Raw genomic sequence first — 10451 nt, forward strand, 5'->3', positions numbered from 1 at the left:
ATGAAGAACAAGGAACACACCAGGCAGGTCCGAGATACTGTTGTGAAGAAGTTTAAAGCCGGATTTGGATACAAAAAGATTTCCCAAGCTTTAAACATCCCAAGGAGCATTGTGCAAGCGATAATATTGAAATGGAAGGAGTATCAGACCACTGCAAATCTACCAAGACCTGGCCGTCCCTGTAAACTTTCAGCTCATACAAGGAGAAGACTGATCAGAGATGCAGCCAAGAGGCCCATGATCACTCTGGATGAACTGCAGAGATCTACAGCTGAGGTGGGAGACTCTGTCCATAGGACAACAATCAGTCGTATATTGCACAAATCTGGCCTTTATGGAAGAGTGGCAAGAAGAAAGCCATTTCTTAAAGATATCCATAAAAAGTGTCATTGAAAGTTTGCCACAAGCCACCAGGGAGACACACCAAACATGTGGAAGAAGGTGCTCTGGTCAGATGAAACCAAAATTGAACTTTTTGGCAACAATGCAAAACGTTATGTTTGGCGTAAAAGCAAGACAGCTCTTCACCCTGAACACAACATCCCCACTGTCAAACATGGTGGTGGCAGCATCATGGTTTGGGCCTGCTTTTCTTCAGCAGGGACAGGGAAGATGGTTAAAATTGATGGGAAGATGGATGGAGCCAAATACAGGACCATTCTGGAAGAAAACCTGATGGAGTCTGCAAAAGACCTGAGACTGGGACGGAGATTTGTCTTCCAACAAGACAATGATCCAAAACATAAAGCAAAATCTACAATGGAATGGTTCAAAAATAAACATATCCAGGTGTTAGAATGGCCAAGTCAAAGTCCAGACCTGAATCCAATCGAGAATCTGTGGAAAGAACTGAAAACTGCTGTTCACAAATGCTCTCCATCCAACCTCACTGAGCTCGAGCTGTTTTGCAAGGAGGAATGGGTAAAATTTGAGTCTCTCGATGTGCAAAACTGATAGAGACATACCCCAAGCAACTTACAGCTGTAATCGCAGCAAAAGGTGGCGCTACAAAGTATTAACTTAAGGGGGCTGAATCATTTTGCATGCCCAATTTTTCAGTTTTTGATTTGTTAAAAAAGTTTGAAATATCCAATAAATGTCGTTTCACTTCATGATTGTGTCCCAATTGTTGTTGATTCTTCACAAAAAAATACAGTTTTATATCTTTATGTTTGAAGCCTGAAAGGTGGCAAAAGGTCGCAAAGTTCAAGGGGGCCGAATACTTTCGCAAGGCACTGTAGATTGGGAATGAGAGATAGAGAGGGAAGGAGAGATAGAGAGGGAAGGAGAGATAGAACGACATAGAGAGAGAGATACAGATAGATAGGGAATGAGAGATAGATAGGGAATGAGAGATAGAGAGGGAAGGAGAGATAGAAAGGCAGAGATATAGACAGATGGAGAGGTAGAGATAAAGATGGAAAGAGATAGATATAGAGAGATGGATAGGTAGAGATAGAGATGGAAGGAGATAGATAAGGAAGGAGAGATAGAGAGGGAAGGAGAGAGAGACAGACAGAGAGAGAGAGATGGAGAGGTATAGATATAGATGGAAGGAGATAGATAGGGAAGGATAGAGAGAGAGAAAGAGATAGAGAGAGATGGAGCGGTAGAGATAGAGATGGAAGGAGATAGATAGGGAAGGAGAGAGAGAGAGGGAAGGAGAGATAGAGAGACAGAGATATAGAGATAGAGATGGAAGGAGATAGATAGGGAAGGAGAGAAAGAGAGGGAAGGAGAGATAGAGAGACAGAGATATAGAGAGATGGAGAGGTATAGATAGAGATGGAAGGAGATAGATAAGGAAGGAGAGATAGAGAGGGAAGGAGAGAGAGAGAGACAGAGATAGAGAGAGATGGAGAGGTATAGATATAGATGGAAGGAGATAGATAGGGAAGGATAGAGAGAGAGAAAGAGAGAGAGAGATGGAGCAGTAGAGATAGAGATGGAAGGAGATAGATAGGGAAGGAGAGAGAGAGAGGGAAGGAGAGAAAGAGAGACAGAGATATAGAGATGGAAGGAGAGATAGGGAGAAGGAGAGGTAGAGATAGAGATGGAAGGAGATAGATAAGGAAGGAGAAATAGAGAGGGAAGGAGAGAGAGAGACAGAGATAGAGAGAGATGGAGAGGTATAGATATAGATGGAAGGAGATAGATAGGGAAGGAGAGAGAGAGAGAAAAGAGAGAGAGAGATGGAGCGGTAGAGATAGAGATGGAAGGAGATAGATAGGGAAGGAGAGAGAGAGAGGGAAGGAGAGAAAGAGAGACAGAGATATAGAGATGGAAGGAGAGATAGGGAGAAGGAGAGGTAGAGATAGAGATGGAAGGAGATAGATAAGGAAGGAGAAATAGATAGGGAAGGATAGAGAGAGAGAAAGAGAGAGAGAGATGGAGCAGTAGAGATAGAGATGGAAGGAGATAGATAGGGAAGGAGAGAGAGAGAGGGAAGGAGAGATAGAGAGACATAGATATAGAGATAGAGATGGAAGGAGATAGATAGGGAAGGAGAGAAAGAGAGACAGAGATATAGAGATGGAAGGAGAGATAGGGAGAAGGAGAGGTAGAGATAGAGATGGAAGGAGATAGTTAGGGAAGGAGCTAGAGAGAGAAGGAGGGAGAAGAGAAAGGAAATGGAAAACTAAAAATGAAAAAGGGAGTGAGTGGAATATAGGCAGAGGTGAGAGTAATTTACAATAAATGAAAGAGTGAGTGAGTGGAATATAGGCAGAGGTGAGAGTAATTTACAATAAATGAAAGAGTGAGTGAGTTGAATATAGGCAGAGGTGAGAGTAATTTACAATAAATGAAAGAGTGAGTGAGTGGAATATAGGCAGAGGTGAGAGTAATTTACAATAAATGAAAGAGTGAGTGAGTTGAATATAGGCAGAGGTGAGAGTAATTTACAATAAAAGAAAGAGTGAGTTGAATATAGGCAGAGGTGAGAGTAATTTACAATAAATGAAAAAGGGAGTGAGTTGAATATAGGCAGAGGTGAGAGTAATTTACAATAAATGAAAGAGTGAGTGAGTTGAATATAGGCAGAGGTGAGAGTAATTTACAATAAATGAAAGAGTGAGTGAGTTGAATATAGGCAGAGGTGAGAGTAATTTACAATAAATGAAAGAGTGAGTGAGTGGAATATAGGCAGAGGTGAGAGTAATTTACAATAAATGAAAGAGTGAGTGAGTGGAATATAGGCAGAGGTGAGAGTAATTTACAATAAATGAAAGAGTGAGTGAGTTGAATATAGGCAGAGGTGAGAGTAATTTACAATAAATGAAAGAGTGAGTGAGTTGAATATAGGCAGAGGTGAGAGTAATTTACAATAAATGAAAGAGTGAGTGAGTTGAATATAGGCAGAGGTGAGAGTAATTTACAATAAATGAAAGAGTGAGTGAGTTGAATATAGGCAGAGGTGAGAGTAATTTACAATAAATGAAAGAGTGAGTGAGTGGAATATAGGCAGAGGTGAGAGTAATTTACAATAAATGAAAGAGTGAGTGAGTGGAATATAGGCAGAGGTGAGAGTAATTTACAATAAATGAAAGAGTGAGTGAGTGGAATATAGGCAGAGGTGAGAGTAATTTACAATAAAAGAGTGAGTGGAATATAGGCAGAGGTGAGAGTAATTTACAATAAAAGAGTGAGTGGAATATAGGCAGAGGTGAGAGTAATTTACAATAAAAGAGTGAGTGGAATATAGGCAGAGGTGAGAGTAATTTACAATAAAAGAGTGAGTGGAATATAGGCAGAGGTGAGAGTAATTTACAATAAAAGAAAGAGCGAGAGTTGATTTGAGAGAGACAGAAACAGAGAATGAGTAAAAACTATTTTTGACAATCTCTGGCCAACTCATTGACTTCGGTAAAAGCTGTGTTGTCACCCGAGGCGGTAGGAGAGGAGAGAGAAGAGCCTGGGGCTATGTGGAGCTATCTGGGGCTCTGATCAGAGGAGGATGGAGAAAGCCAAGACACCCATGTTTCCAACCTGTCTTGCTGGACACCCTACCATCGACCGTACGCCACTCGGACCCCAAAAAAAACAGCCTATAGCCAGAATCAATCCAGCCAGGATTCAGGTGACTGATTCCAAGGGCTGTGTCCCATAGAGCTAAGCAGTCCACTATATGAAGAATAGACTCCCATTTAGGACATACACAAGTGGGTGTTGCTGTCTGTGTGGGTTCGGCTAGAGTGAAAACACGAGGTGGATTGAAACAGAGGGTGGAAGGGAGCAGACTAATCTGATTCTCATTACAAACGTCCAGGTGACTTATGACTTATAGGTATTAATTCATGATTAAGAGTTTATCAAAATTGGGTTTGTTTTCGATTTCTTTGTGGATCTGTGTAATCTGAGGGAAAAATGTGTCTCTAATATGGTCATACATTGGACAGGAGGTTAGGAAGTGCAGCTCAGTTTCCACCTCATTTTGTGGGCAGTGAGCACATAGCCTTCTCTTGAGAGCCATGTCTGCCTACGGCAGCCTTTCTCAATAGCAAGGCTATGCTCACTGAGTCTGTACATAGTCAAAGCTTTCCTTACATTTGGGTCAGTCATAGTGGTCAGGTATTCTGCCACTGTGTACTCTCTGTGTAGGGCCAAATAGCATTCTAGTTTGCTCTTTTTTTTTGTTAATTCTTTCCAATGCGTCAAGTAATTATCTTTTTGTTTTCTCATGATTTGGTGGGGTCTAATTGTGTTGCTGTCCTGGGGCTCTGTGGGGTGTGTTTGTGTTTGTGAACAGAGCCCCAGGACCAGCTTACTTAGGGGACTCTCGTGTTCTCTCTCCCCCCCCCCTCCCTGTCCCCTAACTGTTGACTGATAGAAGCTACGGTCAGGTTGTTGGCCTCCCATGAGCTGACCTGAACATATTGGCAATCCAACTTTTTGGGGTATCTTTCTACTTCTATCAAAATGGCGTAATAGCCTTCCCCCTCAAACCCTCCACAGGCCCGCCTCTAAAGGACTCAGGGTACAAGGTAGGCATCTAGTCTGCTTCTCCTGTCACCAAATCCCCCTAAAACTGCAGCACAGACACTATAGATGGAGACCTTAAAGTGCTTATTCAAGAGTCTTTGTCATGAGGTTCAACAGGAGCAGCAGGCGCTCCAGCTATTTCTTGCCTTCCAAGCTATTTCGTTCCACACGGCAGTCACACAGACCACAAACACACGCACACACACACACACACACACACACGCACACACACGGCCCAGTCGGACTGTTCTGTTTTAGCGTTTGCCACATTAGCTGTGGGGTCATTAATCAGGCAGTATAACAAATGGACTCCTAGTCGCTAGATAGCAGCTCTCTTGCTCTACAGAGAACTAGAAACTCAAAGGTCAAATGATTAGCCTGGGTATGCCTGCAAGCCTTTAATGGTTCCCAGAAAGCTTTGTGTGCGCAGGACGGGAGGACGTGCATCCTCAGCACATTATAGACTTGTTAAACACAGAACAGAAGAAGTGAATTAATGAACACTGCCTCTCGGTCCTACTGGCCCGGGTCTGAGGTAGAGGTGCTGATGACTGGGCACAATGCTGGGGAATAAGACTACAAGTGTTTTGCAATGAAACAGAGTGCGAGAGGAGGAGCAGCTACAGCAGGTAAGGGCACATTAGTGAATTGTTTCGCCCCACAGTTAGCTGAGACGCTTAGCTAGCTAGCTAACATTGTTTGCAGATCGTTTACAATCGCTCCTACAGTATGTTGCTAGTTACCCTAGCGCTGGTGTGTCAAACACCTGTTTCCATAAATGACAAGGTGTTTTCAGTTGTGTTGTTTACATTTAACGAGTGTGCTATTTCTGAACTACTTTCCATGTGTACTGGCTCACTGTGACAACCGGGGCTCAATTTGAACTGCTAGCTATATCTGTCCGTCAGCTTTGTGTTGCTGTTCAATATGAATGTCAACTACGTAACTGCCAAAAGGGTCACATCATTGTCTGTGCTGTACCATCACACTGTGAAGTGTAGAGCAGAGACCCAAGGAACAGGGCAGTCACTCTGGTCTTAACCACCAGCGATAACAGAGATCATTCTGTTTAGCATTTTATTTAAAGAGTACAGAACTGTAGACAGTGTCAGCCCTAGTCAGTCTTCAGTCTTCAGTCTTCAGTCTTCAGTCTTCAGTCTTCAGTCAGACAGACAGACAGACAGACAGACAGACAGACAGACAGACAGACAGACAGACAGACAGACAGACAGACAGACAGACAGACAGACAGACAGACAGACAGACAGACAGACAGACAGACAGACAGACAGACAGACAGACATTTAGAGAGAGAGAGAGAGAGAGAGAGAAACCACACACACACATCCTCACACACAATCACACACACAACCACACACACACACACAACGATAACAGCCATTGCCATCACATTCTATCACTTAGAGACCCTAAAACACCAGGCATCCAGGGTCGGCCATATCTAGTCTTTCCTCAACAGAATAATCAGTAAAGCAGTGATGAAAAAACACTCTATCCTAACTGTGTTACAGATGCTGCTTGAAATGCACACTGACTACTTTATCCTCACATATACCCAATTCTCTCCCCCTGAGGCAGCACAGGATAGAGCAACGCTCCCATTTACTTTGATTCGATCCCCAGTTTATGGCCAATTATTACCCCGGCTACAGGACACACCAAGCAGAGTCAGCAGAAACCACAGTACAAACAGTCATTTAGCATGCTATCACAGAGAGAGGGAGAGGAGAGGAGAGGAGAGGGGGGAGACAAGCAAGAGGAGAGGAAGATGGGAGAGAAACGGTGGCAGAGATACTACAGGGGGGAGATGGGACTTGGGCTGAGGGAAAGAGGGGAAAGGAAATCACACTAAAGTTGTGATGTTAGCAGAATGCAAATGAATTATTGCGTTTGGGTAACAATGGTCCTAAAAAACTTCTGGAAATCTTTTTTTTTAGTTTGTTGAAGCAAAAGATGGGGGCAAGAGGAGAAAGGAGGAGGAGTGGGGAGGAAAGGAGAGAGAAAGAGAGGGGAGGGGAGGAGGGAGAGGGGAGGGGGAAGGAGAGAGAAAGAGAGGGGAGGAGGGAGGAGGAGGAGGGGGAAGGAAGGAGATAGAAAGAGAGGGGAGGAGGGAGGAGGAGGAGGGGGAGGAAAGGAGAGAGAAAGAGAGGGGAGGAGGGAGGAGGAGGGGGAAGGAAGGAGAGAGAAAGAGAGGGGAGGAGGGAGGAGGAGGAGGGGGAGGAAAGGAGAGAGAAAGAGAGGGGAGGAGGGAGGAGGAGGAGTGGGGAGGAAAGGAGAGAGAAAGAGAGGGGAGGAGGGAGGAGGAGGCGGAGGAGGAAAGGAGAGAGAAAGAGAGGGGAGGAGGGAGGAGGGAGGAGGGGGAAGGAGAGAGAAAGTTTGGGATTCTTTAGAAAGTATTGTTTAGTCCCTGAGGGGTGGAAGTATCTAGAGAGAAAGAGAGGGGAGGGGAGGAGGGGAGTAGGGAGGAGGGGGAGAGGGGTCAGAGAAGAGGGGAGGAGGGAGAGGAAGAGGTGTGGAAGCATCTAGAGAGAAAGAGAGGGGACAGTGAAGAGAAGGAGAGGGGAGGGGAGGAGGGGAGTAGGGAGGAGGGGGAGAGGGGTCAGAGCAGAGGGGAGGAGGGAGAGGGGAGGGGAGGAGGGGAGTAGGGAGGAGGGGGAGAGGGGTCAGAGCAGAGGGGAGGAGGGAGAGGGGAGGGGAGGGGAGGAGGGGAGTAGGGAGGAGGGGGAGAGGGGTCAGAGCAGAGAGGTAGAGGGGAGGGAGAGGAAGAGGGGACAGTGAAGCGGGGAGGAGGAAGGAGAGGATGAGGGGACAGTGAAGCAGGGAGGAGGAGGGAGGAAATGGAGAGGATGAGGGGACAGTGAAGCAGGGAGGAGGGGAGGAGGAAAGGGAGAGGATGAGGGGACAGTGAAGCAGGGAGGAAGAAGGAGAGAGGAAGGAGAGGAGACAGAGGATTTGAAGAAAGGAAGACAGAGAGGAAGGAGAGGAGAGGGGGGATTTGAAGAAAAGAGGACAGAGAGGAAGAAGAGGAGAGGGAGGATTTGAAGAAAGGAGGACAGAGAGGAAGGACAGGAGACAGAGGATTCGAAGAAAGGAGGACAGAGAGGAAGGAGAGGAGAGGGAGGATTTGAAGAAAGGAGGACAGAGAGGACACAGAGGATTTGAAGAAAGGAGGACAGAGAGGAAGGAGAGGAGACAGAGGTGCAAAGTTCATCAGGGAAATATTTTTTTGTCATCATCCAGGCGACATATATGTTTAAGTACAGACAGTGCTAGAAGATAACCACCCCACCACTATAGACAGCACTAGAAGATAACCACCCCACCACTATAGACAGTACTAGAAGATAACCACCCCACCACTATAGACAGTACTAGAAGATAACCACCCCACCACTATAGACAGTACTAGAAGATAACCACCCCACCACTATAGACAGTACTAGAAGATAACCCACCCCACCACTACAGACAGTACTAGAAGATAACCAACCCCACCATTATAGACAGTACTAGAAGATAACCCACCCCACCACTATAGACAGTACTAGAAGATAACCCACCCCACCACTATAGACAGTACTAGAAGATAACCCACCCCACCACTATAGACAGTACTAGAAGATAACCCACCCCACCACTATAGACAGTACTAGAAGATAACCACCCCACCACTATAGACAGTACTAGAAGATAACCACCCCACCACTATAGACAGTACTAGAAGATAACCACCCCACCACTATAGACAGTACTAGAAGATAACCACCCCACCACTATAGACAGTGCTAGAAGATAACCACCCCACCACTATATACAGTACTAGAAGATAACCACCCCACCACTATAGACAGTACTAGAAGATAACCACCCCACCATTATCAAGCACTTTTCCGTGGATACCAGTGATTCACTCATTTCTCAGCACCCGGGCTGGGCTGCCACTGGCCAATCAGTTACTAGAGCTGTGGGCCCTGGGTTTGAGGTTAATTCCAGACAGGAAGAGCCAGGTAGCAGTTTGTTGCCACGGATGCAGGGATAGAGGGAGGAAGAAATGGAGGGAGGGACAGAGGAATGGAGGGAAGGGGAAGTGGACCCGTAGAGAGAGAGATGGCATTATGGAGGGGGGGGAAGGGGAAGTGGACCCGTAGAGAGAGAAATGGCATTATGGAGGGGGGTGACGGGAAGTGGACCTGTAGAGAGAGAGATGGCATTATGGAGGGGGTGAGGGGAAGTGGACCCGTAGAGAGAGAGATGGCATTATGGAGGGGAGGGGTGAGGGGAAGTGGACCCGTAGAGAGAGATGGCATTATGGAAGTGGGGGTGAGGGGAAGTGGACCCGTAGAGAGAGAGATGGCATTATGGAGGGGGGTGAGGGGAAGTGGACCCGTAGAGAGAGAGAGATGGCATTATGGAGGGGGGTGAGGGGAAGTGGACCCGTAGAGAGAGAGATGGCATTATGGAGGGGGGAGGGGAAGTGGACCCGTAGAGAGAGAGATGGCATTATGGAGGGGGAAGGGGAAGTGGACCCGTAGAGAGAGAGATGGCATTATGGAGGGGGGAAGGGGAAGTGGACCCGTAGAGAGAGGGATGGCATTATGGAGGGGGGGGTGAGGGGAAGTGGACCCGTAGAGAGAGGGATGGCATTATGGAGGGGGTGATGGAAGGGGAAGTGGACCCGTAGAGAGAGGGATGGCATTATGGAGGGGGAGGGGGTGAGGGAAGGGGAAGTGGACCCGTAGAGAGAGGGATGTCATTATGGAGGGGGGTGAGGGAAGGGGAAGTGGACCCGTAGAGAGAGGGATGGCATTATGGAGGGGAGGGGTGAGGGAAGGGGAAGTGGACCCGTAGAGAGGGGATGTCATTATGGAGGGGGTGAGGGAAGGGGAAGTGGACCCGTAGAGAGAGGGATGGCATTATGGAGGGGTGATGGAAGGGGAAGTGGACCCGTAGAGAGAGGGATGGCATTATGGAGGGGAGGGGGTGAGGGAAGGGGAAGTGGACCCGTAGAGAGAGGGATGGCATTATGGAGGGGGAGGGGGTGATGGAAGGGGAAGTGGACCCGTAGAGAGAGAGATGGCATTATGGAGGGGGTGAGGGAAGGGGAAGTGGACCCGTAGAGAGAGGGATGGCATTATGGAGGGGGGGTGAGGGAAGGGGAAGTGGACCCGTAGAGAGAGGAATGGCATTATGGAGGGGGAGGGGGTGAGGGAAGGGAAGTGGACCTGTAGAGAGAGGGATGGCATTATGTATGGGGGGTGGTGAGGGAAGGGGAAGTGGACCCGTAGAGAGAGGTTACAGGTAGCTAATTATCACTGAGGTCAAGAGTATGGTAGTAAGGTCTGGAGAGACAGAGAGAAGGCATGGGATTCACACACACACACACGTGTACGCACACACACACATACACACATCATGGCATCTCTTATTTATGAGTCGACATTTATGTTGCT

Source organism: Oncorhynchus tshawytscha, linkage group LG25 (genome assembly GCF_018296145.1).
Source record: "Oncorhynchus tshawytscha isolate Ot180627B linkage group LG25, Otsh_v2.0, whole genome shotgun sequence".
Lineage (NCBI taxonomy): Eukaryota > Metazoa > Chordata > Actinopteri > Salmoniformes > Salmonidae > Oncorhynchus > Oncorhynchus tshawytscha.